Raw genomic sequence first — 12705 nt, forward strand, 5'->3', positions numbered from 1 at the left:
AGCTTGCTGTCTTGTGGCTGATATCCTCAAGATCACAATGGACTCAGAGTGAGTTGTTTGTTTTTAAAAAATGTGCTTGCAAAAAAAAATGTGCTTGCTTTTCTTCATATTTATTAAATGGGACATTCCCGGTCCTGATAGAGCTTCTTCTGTTGGTTTCCAGACAATGTAGAGGTTCCAATTTTGCAAGTGTCGTTCTTGGACCATCCACATGAACAAGGAGAAGAGGCTAGCCCTGCATTCAAATATAAATGGCACTGGATGGCAACCCCATGTTAACCTCTTAGCAATTAGCATTCCTGCAGTATATCAGACTATCTGTCTACATAAATTATTAATTACTTATTCCTTGGATGGTCTTCATAAACTCTAATATTTTAAAGAACTTTCTAATTTTTATCATTTTTTCTTCTCACCTAATTCAGAAAACTGTTAGCTGTTCATGGTTTTATTTGTATTCATTTGTTATAGTCTACAAAGTGTTTAACTATAGAGACTGTCGAATGAATAGCAATACATGTGTGTGCACACGAGGAGCTAAGTTTAAGTCCTCATTATTATGTACTAAGTTGGGCATGGCTGCAGGTGTCCTTAACCCCATCATTAGGAGGTAGAGAAGGCTGATATTGAGAGATTTTTGTATTGAAGCCTAGCCTAACTGAGGAACATTCAATTCAATGAGTGACCCTGTCTCAAGACAGTAAGGCAGAAAGCTGTACTGAGGGATAGTGTCTGCTGTACTGTTCTAGCCTCTGCATACATTTGCATAGAAATTTGCATCTATACACTCACATGCATGCACATGTATACAACACACACACACAGACAGACACACTCATGCATTCACATAACACATACCCATTTCACACATACCATACACCATACCCTACAGCACATAGCCACATCACCCCACACACAAGGCACACTACACATCCCACCCCAACAGACACAGACACACATATACCACCCACACCATACATATATGCCTCATAGCCCTTCCACACATATATACAAAAACAGTAGCCAACATGTCCACACTAGTCTGGAGAACGGGGATCTAAAAGAGAATGTAGGGAATGCTAGGTCCCAACAACAGACACCAAGAGAATGGCAATGAAGTCATTCTCAGGATCATTGGTCCTGACCTCTAGGCAAGTCTGGTGTTTGTGGTTTTCAGAGGAGGAAGCGCTACTGACATCTGGTGAGACGTCTACTGACATCTGCCTAGCACCCTTTGTTGTTCTGGGTGGACCCTCCCAACAAGGAATAGTCTGGCTCTAATGTATCAGTAGTGCCAAGACTGAGAAAGCCTGCTCCAGAGTAATGAGGAGGATGTGAAGATGGTTGAGCAAGCAGAGGCAGAGCTAACACAGATAATAACAGATAAACAAATCCCCTCAGGTGCCTAGAGCTACATGTTTTATAAAAATTGTGCCCTTTGATACAGGCAACATGCCCTCATGGTAAATATTATGTTATGGATAAAAAGCTAAGGTTAAGCAATTCATATGCTTACAGTCAGGGTTTATGAATAGTAACAGTGGCATTTGCACCTAAGGTCATTAAACCATTAACCATCGCCACAAACTTTGCTCCTACTGGAGCTAACAGGCTCTTCTTCCCAATTAATAAAATTAAGGGCAGCATGTCAGGGCATGCGAAAATACATGAAATTTAAAGCAAGGACCAAAGGCCTTGAGATGGGAAGTAAAGAACAGAATCCTAAAAAGATGCCTGGAATAAGAAGTAAGCAGGCATACAGTGACTGGAGTGGTTCTTCCAAATTGGCTCTGCCTTTCCAAATTGAAGAGTAATTCCAAAGAGAAAAGGAAATTGCTGAGGGGAAGGAGAAGGTGTAATTAGGGGAGGGACTTGTAAGGGTGGGACTGGGAGAAGAGGGAGGGGTGGCTGTGATTAGAATGTAAAGTGAATAAATAAATTAATGAAAAAATTGAAAGTATATTCTGCATTTAGGGATTAGAAGGATTAATATTGTTAAATGTCTGTATCACAGGTTCAGTGCAATTGCTATTAAAGTACACAATGACATTGCTCACATAAATAAATAGTAACAGAGCCATAACACTCATAAGAAGCAGCAAAAGATTCTGAGTAACCAACACAATCCTGAGAATAATGAACAAAACTGAAATGTATTGTAATACCTGCCCTCAAAACCTACTGCAAAACTATAGTCACCAAAACAGCATAGTGGACACTAAAAAAGTCTGAGCTCAATGTAGTAAAATGGAGAGACTACAGGTAAGTTTATATGTTTATAGAAGGCATACTTATTATCAGAGCATGAGAACACACACTAGAGATGGTATTGTTTCTTTAACAAATGGCCTGGGGGAAACAGCCCAGCTCTCCATGTATAAATATGCATATATTTCCATGCATGTACAGAAAAACTAAAGCAATCAATAATTTCATCAAAAGTAAAAATCAACTAAGATAAAGCAAATGCTTAAACTAGAAGCTATAAAAATACTACAGGAAATAGGAAACACAAAGTTGTTGCTACACTCAATTTCCTTTTCTGGAGAAGACCTACAAACATGAAGAATGGATGCAGTGTGATCATATCTTAGAAGCTAAGAACTATTTTCTTAATAGATATTAATATCCAGGGTAATAAGGACCTCAGATAGATCACCCCCCCAAACCCAACAGCCAATGAGAATGGAAAATGCTGACAAAGGATATGGGTAGATATCCCTCATAGGAAGATCTAAAACTGGTCGACAAACATATGAAAATTATTAGATGCAAAGGCAAACACAAATTAAGATGAAACCTATTAGTAGGCATCATAAATTAAAGCCACAATGAGATAGTATCACTCTGTTTACAATTACACTATTACAGATAGAAAAGCAAGCACTAGAGAGTCTATGGAAGGAGGGAGACTCCTATCTTATATCCTGGTAATGGGTGCATACATACACGAATGTAGTCAGGCTACAGAGATGGCTCTGGGATAAGGACTCAGCTTGGATAGTCAGGACCCCACAAAAATAATCAGGCATGGCTGCATGTGTCTTTGTGGGTCAGAGACACACAGATCCTGGGAGCTTGCTGGCCTGGCCAGCCTGGCCCAAACAGTAAACTTTCTGATTCACTTGGAGACTTTGTCTCAATGTAGCCACAGAGCAATTGGTAGCACGTGCCCATGTGTATGCTTTGGCCTCCAGTTGCACACATGTGGGCATGTGCACCACACACTCATGTGCATGCACAGTACACATAATTAATTCATTAATGTGATTATTATACAAGTAGTGTATAGGGGGCACACAAGTAATAAAAAATAGTACTTTATGACCCAGAAATACCACTGTGGTACATGTATATCCAAAGGAAACTAAACCCATATGTTAAACCACCTCACTCCATGCTTACTGCACAGGAACCAAGATGCTAACCAAACAAGCCATGCACAGAAGAATAACTGCTGGCTATTCTAACTCAGAGGGAAGTGAGGTGCATTTATCTCACAGAAAGGAGAATAGAACAGTGGCCAGGAAAGACTGGGGGGGGGTGAGAAGTTAGGGACAGCTTACTTATTGGATCCAACAGGCACAGATTTTCATTGTCAATGTAAAAGAAAGATTATTATCTAAAGAGATGGGAGGCTGAAGCCATGGCTCAGTTTTTAAGGATATTTGTTGCTCTTACAGACAACCCAAGTTTAGTTACCAGCAACTCCCAACCATTTGTAACTCTATCTTCCAGGGATCCAATGCCTCTATTCTTCTTGGGAATTATGTTCATGTGACATGTGCACACACATCCAATTTTTTTAAAAAATATTTTAAAAGTGATGGACTGTACATGAAGCAAAATTAAAACGAGCAGTCAAAGGTCTAATAGTGGAATACAGAAACCAAGAGCCAGGAGGTGCCTACCTCATGGATCAGTCTTCTGAGGATGGCTTGTCACATTCATCTTTAGAGTCCAGTTACCATGTGTGTTAAGGGTGAAGGTTCATAGTATGGTATCTTGTAGGGCAATGGTTTATAATGTGTCAATGCACCAGTAAGCCCAAATTAATCCTTTCCCTGTGTTGGTCATTGAGATCAGAATGATGGTTTCAGTATTTGTTGCTATGGAAGAATCTGTTAGCTGAGGGTAAAGAGATTCATCTCTGTATGAATACTGTCTGTCAATCAACAATATTTATCAGGCATCCACAAAGGGGGAGACACTGCGATGCCATGGGTGTATTCATAATTTCACTGCTGAAATTATCTCTTAAAGTTATTGATATTAATATTTTTTTCTTAGTGAGTGTGCATGTATGTGTCGGTCAGAGGGTAGCCTTAAGTGTCATTCATCAGAGCAGGCTGCCTTGTACTTTTGAGATGAGTCTCTCTTTGGGACGTGGGGCTCACTATTTTGGTTAGCTTGTCTACCTACAAAGCTCCAGGTGTCTATCTCACGTAACCTCCCCGGCACTGGGATTGCACGTGTCACGCCTCCACATCTGGGATGTTATTTGACTGCAGGGATCAAAGTCAGGCTCTCATGCTTTTGCAGTGCTAGTTCCTCGTCTGCTGCTATGATAAAGTACCCGACAGAGGCAACTTGAAGGAGAAAGGGTTTATTTTGGCTTATACAATTCTAGAAGGATACATTCCATCATGGCAGAGTAGGCATGCCATCAGGCAGGGGCAGCGCAGTGATTGATACTCAAGGTAGGCCATGTTTCCTTCACATTAGGAAGCAGAGGGTGAACAGGGAGAGGTGTCAGGCGAAAAGGCCTCCAGGCTCATCCTCAGTGGCCAATTTCCTTCAGTGAAACTCCAGCTGTAAGCTGGCATTGCATGTCCATGCACATATGTAGACAGACATATGCATATATAAGCTGGCATTGCATGTCCATGCACATATATAGACAGACATATGCATATATAAGCTGGAATTGCATGTCCATGTACATATGTAGACAGACATATGCATATATAAGCTGGCATTGCATGTCCATGCACATATATAGATAGACATATGTATATATAAGCTGGCATTGCATGTCCATGCACATATGTAGACAGACATATGCATATATAAGCTGGCATTACATGTCCATGCACATATGTAGACAGACATATGCATATATTCACATTCTTTTTAGATGCACAGCATCCTGTAGCTGGCTTTAATCTGAATATCTCCACAACCCCGCCCCAACCTGCCTTCATTCTTCTCCAGAAATCTTACTAAATCACACACAATTTTTTTTTTTTTTTTATGAAATGACATTTGGCCACGCTAACATGCTTGACCGTGTTAAAGGACAGAGTATCTCTGTGACATAAGTCCAGCTCTCAGAAGGCTTCAAGTGTCACATGGTTCAAGTATCAAAGGGTTCAAAAGGTTATTTCCCACTTGGATCTGAGCTGAGGAAGAGGAACGTAGGAGTTTATTTTAAATTATATTTGGCTTCTAAAACTCACCGTGTTTTAAGCTCTGAAATGAACTGAAGGGAAGGGTGGTTATCTGGAAAGAAAGAGAAAGGCTCTCTGTAAAATTCTGCTTTCATCTGCAGTTGCCTGGTTATTGCTGCAACTAGTGCCCAGCTTACCCTTGAACAAGACGTATGATCCAGTAGCCCATACGACCCAGGGGAATTTTGATTTTTTAAACAGGTGAATAAAGACAGAGATGTTTGCTGTTCAAATGACATTCAAAGTGTTTAGGATAGAAGACCTTTAAAGATCTAAAAGTATCCTTCTAGGACTAGCTATAGCTGATAATTTGCTCAAAGTTCCATATATTTTATTGATCACATATTCATTGAAAATTGAACATAAAAGTCATATTTTGTCTTTAGTTAGTGGCTCATACATACAAACGAGTCTCTAGTTTTTATAAGCAGCCTACACTCTGGAATTCTAAAATTACCTGCACAGAAAACAAGCACAATGACCACTTTAAATAGTACTTTTGGGTTTGGGGTGAGGAAGACAATACTTGGATTAAAACAAACAAACAAACAAACAAACAAACAAACCCTGAAAATGGAAAGGTCAGTGTTTGTACAACAATGAGACTGATTATTACCGTTGTTTTCTTATGAACAAATGTTAGTCATAAAATTAAGCATGTTAATAACATGACAGTCATTGCCCAAGACATCAGGTGACTTAGGTTGTATTTTTTCTTTCAGAAGTCATAAAATATATGCTGGGGACATCTCAGTGCTAAAGGGAGCAAGCCTGTTTATCCGAGTCCAGATTCCCAAGCCCACACAAAGGCCAGATGCAATAGTACACAGATTTGTAATCTCAGAGAGAAGAAGGAGACAGGAGAGTCCCTGATTATCATTGGCCAATAAAGAGAAAATAAGGACCAACACCCAAGTTTGTCCTCTACTCCCACCAGCGTGTCTACATGAACACACACAAAGGAAATACAACAAAAACAGTGCAGGGTCTCTCTCACTGCTGTTCACAGAAGGGAAGATTCATGAGGAAGGAGAGAGACTTTAAAGCAAATCCGTTTCCACCCATCCCCCTTAAAAGCAAATTTGAAAGGAAGTGGGGGCTTTGCGTGGATGCATTGAGTAGACTGCAACATCCTATCATCTAATGGGTGTTAAGAGCACTCCTTGAAGACAGCCTTCCAGAACACAACCAATAAAGGAGGATTGGTCTTCAAGGAGGGAATCTGATGTTTCCTCATTTGACATTGTGTTTCTCTCTACATGAACGTTGAAATAGCATGCAGATAATTTCTCGCCATAATTTAATATGAGCACATTTTTAATTGTGTAAAAAGCACAAGAGTAGAACCTGAAAATGGAAACCCCCTAAGATGCAGGGGTCTACATCACACCAAATGACAGTTGTTTATTTATGACATCAATTTATTCTCTGCCCTGCAATTACGTAAAAATAGCAAGAACATGGTAAGAGAGGTGATGCGATTGATCGGCATCCTGAATTATTCATCTGATTTCAGTTGTTGACTTCACGTCAGACATTTCCCTATGTGCGGATCATAAATCAGGACCGATCTTTTTGCCACAGGCACTCAGAGAACCAATCTGATGCTTTTTGTATCCATTTATGCATAGAGCCCTAGGATTCCCGGTATCCCCTTATGTAAAGTAAGACTATGCATCACATGCTTGAAGGGTGGGGCTCAGAAGAGTCTCCCCGAAGCTATATTCTCTTCTGAGAAGGGCTGTAGGAAATGAGTTGACCACACACATAGACTATGCTTATGTTCCACGTTTTCTTTTTTTTTTTTTTTTCATATTGGAGTTTATGGCTTCAGCCATTTTCATCTGGTTACGTATTCCATGGGTTAGCTTTTACATAGAGATGTTTAATCTGTACTCATCTGAATTTATTATGGTTCATTCTGATGTATATGACACCTGCATTATTTTGTTTCTTTTTTTTTTTTTTTTTTTTTTCCATTTTTTATTAGGTATTTAGCTCATTTACATTTCCAATGCTATACCAAAAGTCCCCCTTACCCACCCACCCCCACTCCCCTACCCACCCACTCCCCCCCTTTGGCCCTGGCGTTCCCCTGTACCGGGGCACACAAAGTCTGCGTGTCCAATGGGCCTCTCTTTCCAGTGATGGCCGACTAGGCCATCTTTTGATACATATGCAGCTAGAGTCAAGAGCTCAGGGGTACTGGTTAGTTCATAATGTTGTTCCACCTATAGGGTTGAAGATCCCTTTAGCTCCTTGGGTACTTTCTCTAGCTCCTCCATTGGGAGCCCTGTGATCCATCCATTAGCTGACTGTGAGCATCCACTTCTGTGTTTGCTAGGCCCCGGCATAGTCTCACAAGAGACAGCTACATCTGGGTCCTTTCGATAAAATCTTGCTAGTATATGCAATGGTGTCAGCGTTTGGATGCTGATTATGGGGTGGATCCCTGGATATGGTAGTCTCTACATGGTCCATCCTTTCATCTCAGCTCCAAACTTTGTTTCTGTAACTCCTTCCATGGGTGTTTTGTTCCCACTTCTAAGGAGGGGCATAGTGTCCACACTTCAGTCTTCATTTTTCTTGAGTTTCATGTGTTTAGGAAATTGTATCTTATATCGTGGGTATCCTAGGTTTTGGGCTAGTATCCACTTATCAGTGAGTACATATTGTGTGAGTTCCTTTGTGATTGTGTTACCTCACTCAGGATGATGCTCTCCAGGTCCATCCATTTGGCTAGGAATTTCATAAATTCATTCTTTTTAATAGCTGAGTAGTACTCCATTGTGTAGATGTACCACATTTTCTGTATCCATTCCTCTGTTGAGGGGCATCTAGGTTCTTTCCAGTTTCTGGCTATTATAAATAAGGCTGCTATGAACATAGTGGAGCATGTGTCCTTCTTACCAGTTGGGGCTTCTTCTGGATATATGCCCAGGAGAGGTATTGCTGGATCCTCCGGTAGTACTATGTCCAATTTTCTGAGGAACCGCCAGACTGATTTCCAGAGTGGTTGTACAAGCCTGCAATCCCACCAACAATGGAGGAGTGTTCCTCTTTCTCCACATCCTCGCCAGCATCTGCTGTCACCTGAATTTTTGATCTTAGCCATTCTCACTGGTGTGAGGTGGAATCTCAGGGTTGTTTTGATTTGCATTTCCCTGATGATTAAGGATGTTGAACATTTTTTCAGGTGCTTCTCTGCCATTCGGTATTCCTCAGGTGAGAATTCTTTGTTCAGTTCTGAGCCCCATTTTTTAAGGGGGTTATTTGATTTTCTGAGGTCCACCTTCTTGAGTTCTTTATATATGTTGGATATTAGTCCCCTATCTGATTTAGGATAGGTAAAGATCCTTTCCCAGTCTGTTGGTGGTCTTTTTGTCTTATAGACAGTGTCTTTTGCCTTGCAGAAACTTTGGAGTTTCATTAGGTCCCATTTGTCAATTCTCGATCTTACAGCACAAGCCATTGCTGTTCTGTTCAGGAATTTTTCCCCTGTGCCCATATCTTCAAGGCTTTTCCCCACTTTCTCCTCTATAAGTTTCAGTGTCTCTGGTTTTATGTGAAGTTCCTTGATCCACTTAGATTTGACCTTAGTACAAGGAGATAAGTATGGATCGATTCGCATTCTTCTACATGATAACAACCAGTTGTGCCAGCACCAATTGTTGAAAATGCTGTCTTTCTTCCACTGGATGGTTTTGGCTCCCTTGTCGAAGATCAAGTGACCATAGGTGTGTGGGTTCATTTCTGGGTCTTCAATTCTATTCCATTGGTCCACTTGTCTGTCTCTATACCAGTACCATGCAGTTTTTATCACAATTGCTCTGTAGTAAAGCTTTAGGTCAGGCATGGTGATTCCACCAGAGGTTCTTTTATCCTTGAGAAGAGTTTTTGCTATCCTCGGTTTTTTGTTATTCCAGATGAATTTGCAAATTGCTCCTTCTAATTCGTTGAAGAATTGAGTTGGAATTTTAATGGGGATTGCATTGAATCTGTAGATTGCTTTTGGCAAGATAGCCATTTTTACAATGTTGGTCCTGCCAATCCATGAGCATGGGAGATCTTTCCATCTTCTGAGATCTTCTTTAATTTCTTTCTTCAGGGACTTGAAGTTTTTATCATACAGATCTTTCACTTCCTTCGTTAGAGTCACGCCGAGATATTTTATATTATTTGTGGCTATTGAGAAGGGTGTTGTTTCCCTAATTTCTTTCTCAGCCTGTTTATTCTTTGTGTAGAGAAAGGCCATTGACTTGTTTGAGTTAATTTTATATCCAGCTACTTCACCGAAGCTGTTTATCAGGTTTAGGAGTTCTCTGTTGGAATTTTTAGGGTCACTTATATATACTATCATATCATCTGCAAAAAGTGATATTTTGACTTCCTCTTTTCCAATTTGTATCCCCTTGATCTCCTTTTGTTGTCGAATTGCTCTGGCTAATACTTCAAGTACTATGTTGAAAAGGTAGGGAGAAAGTGGGCAGCCTTGTCTAGTCCCTGATTTTAGTGGGATTGCTTCCAGCTTCTCTCCATTTACTTTGATGTTGGCTACTGGTTTGCTGTATATTGCTTTTATCATGTTTAGGTATTGGCCTTGAATTCCTGATCTTTCCAGAACTTTTATCATGAATGGGTGTTGGATCTTGTCAAATGCTTTTTCTGCATCTAACGAGATGATCATGTGGTTTTTGTCTTTGAGTTTGTTTATATAATGGATTACATTGATGGATTTTCGTATATTAAACCATCCCTGCATCCCTGGAATAAAACCTACTTGGTCAGGATGGATGATTGCTTTAATGTGTTCTTGGATTCGGTTAGCGAGAATTTTATTAAGGATTTTTGCATCGATGTTCATAAGAGAAATTGGTCTGAAGTTCTCTATCTTTGTTGGATCTTTCTGTGGTTTAGGTATCAGAGTAATAGTGGCTTCATAAAATGAGTTGGGTAGAATACCTTCTACTTCTATCTTGTGAAAAAGTTTGTGCAGAACTGGAGTTAGATCTTCTTTGAAGGTCTGATAGAACTCTGCACTAAACCCGTCTGGTCCTGGGCTTTTTTTGGCTGGGAGACTATTAATAACTGCTTCTATTTCTTTAGGGGATATGGGACTGTTTAGAAGGTCAACTTGATCCTGATTCAACTTTGGTACCTGGTATCTGTCCAGAAATTTGTCCATTTCGTCCAGGTTTTCCAGTTTTGTTGAGTATAGCCTTTTGTAGAAGGATCTGATGGTGTTTTGGATTTCTTCAGGATCTGTTGTTATGTCTCCCTTTTCATTTCTGATTTTGTTAATTAGGATTTTGTCCCTGTGCCCTTTAGTGAGTCTAGCTAAGGGTTTATCTATCTTGTTGATTTTCTCAAAGAACCAACTCCTCGTTTGGTTAATTCTTTGAATAGTTCTTCTTGTTTCCACTTGGTTGATTTCACCCCTGAGTTTGATTATTTCCTGCCGTCTACTCCTCTTGGGTGAATTTGCTTCCTTTTTTTCTAGAGCTTTTAGATGTGTTGTCAAGCTGCTAGTATGTGCTCTCTCCCGTTTTTTCTTGAAGGCACTCATAGCTATGAGTTTCCCTCTTAGAAATGCTTTCATTGTGTCCCAAAGGTTTGGGTACGTTGTGGCTTCATTTTCATTAAACTCTAAAAAGTCTTTAATTTCTTTCTTTATTCCTTCCTTGACCAAGGTATCATTGAGAAGAGTGTTGTTCAGTTTCCATGTGAATGTTGGCTTTCTGTTATTTATTTTGTTATTGAAGATCAGCCTTAGTGCATGGTGATCTGATAGGATACATGGGACAATTTCAATATTTTTGAATCTGTTGAGGCCTGATTTGTGACCTATTATGTGGTCAATTTTGGAGAAGGTACCATGAGGTGCTGAGAAGAAGGTATATCCTTTTGTTTTAGGGTAAAATGTTCTGTAGATATCTGTCAGATCCATTTGTTTCATCACTTCTGTTAGTTTCAGTGTGTCCCTGTTTAGTTTCTGTTTCCATGATCTGTCCATTGGTGAAAGTGGTGTGTTGAAGTCTCCCACTATTATTGTGTGAGGCGCAATGTGTGCTTTGAGCTTTACTAAAGTTTCTTTAGTGAATGTGGCTGCTCTTGTATTTGGAGCATAGATATTCAGAATTGAGAGTTCCTCTTGGAGGATTTTACCTTTGATGAGAATGAAGTGTCCCTCCTTGTCTTTTTTGATGACTTTGGGTTGGAAGTCAATCTTATCAGATATTAGGATGGCTACTCCTGCTTGTTTCTTCATACCATTTGCTTGGAAAATTGTTTTCCAGCCTTTCATTCTGAGGTAGTGTCTATCTTTTTCTCTGAGATGAGTTTCCTGTAAGCAGCAAAATGTTGGGTCTTGTTTGTGTAGCCAGTTTGTTAGTCTATGTCTTTTTATTGGCGAGTTGAGACCATTGATGTTAAGAGATATTAAGGAAAAGTAATTGTTGCTTCCTGTTATTTTAGTTGTTAAAGGTGGCATTCTGTTCTTGTGGCTGTCTTCTTTTAGGTTTGTTGAGGGATTACCTTCTTGTTTTTTCTAGGGCGTTGTTCCCGTTCTTGTATTGGTTTTTTTCTGTTATTATCCTTTGAAGGGCTGGGTTCGTGGAGAGATAATGCGTGAATTTGGTTTTGTCGTGGAATACTTTGGTTTCTCCCTCTATGATAATTGAGAGTTTGGCTGGGTATAGTAGCCTGGGCTGCAGTTTGTGTTCTCTTAGTGTCTGTATAACATCTGTCCAGGCTCTTCTGGCTTTCATAGTCTCTGGTGAAAAATCTGGTGTAATTCTGATAGGCTTGCCTTTATATGTTACTTGACCTTTTTCCCTTACTGCTTTTAGTATTCTATCTTTATTTAGTGCATTTGATGTTCTGATTATTATGTGTCGGGAGGAATTTCTTTTCTGGTCCAGTCTATTTGGAGTTCTGTAGGCTTCTTGTATGTTCATATGCATCTCATTCTTTAGATTTGGGAAGTTTTCTTCAATAATTTTGTTGAAGATGTTTGCTGGACCTTTGAGTTGAAAATCTTCATTCTCATCCACTCCTATTATCCGTACGTTTGGTCTTCTTATTGTGTCCTGGATTTCCTGGATATTTTGAGTTAGGATCTTTTTGCATTTTCCATTTTCTTTGATTGTTGTGCCGATGTTCTCTATGGAATCTTCTGCACCTGAGATTCTCTCTTCCATCTCTTGTATTCTGTTGCTGATGCTCAAATCTATGGTTCCAGATTTCTTTCCTAGGG

General features: G+C 39.8%; 1 long non-coding RNA gene across 1 annotated transcript in view; it reads left to right on the plus strand.

Annotated features, from left to right (window-relative positions):
• The window catches only part of Gm51859, a 16652-nt gene continuing 3947 nt past the window's right edge, over positions 1-12705 (plus strand). Inside the window, exon 1 of the long non-coding RNA XR_003949543.1 lies at positions 1-48. This is a non-coding gene — a long non-coding RNA (predicted gene, 51859). The remainder of the gene's footprint in view (positions 49-12705) is intronic.

Source organism: Mus musculus, chromosome 11 (assembly GCF_000001635.26).
Source record: "Mus musculus strain C57BL/6J chromosome 11, GRCm38.p6 C57BL/6J".
Lineage (NCBI taxonomy): Eukaryota > Metazoa > Chordata > Mammalia > Rodentia > Muridae > Mus > Mus musculus.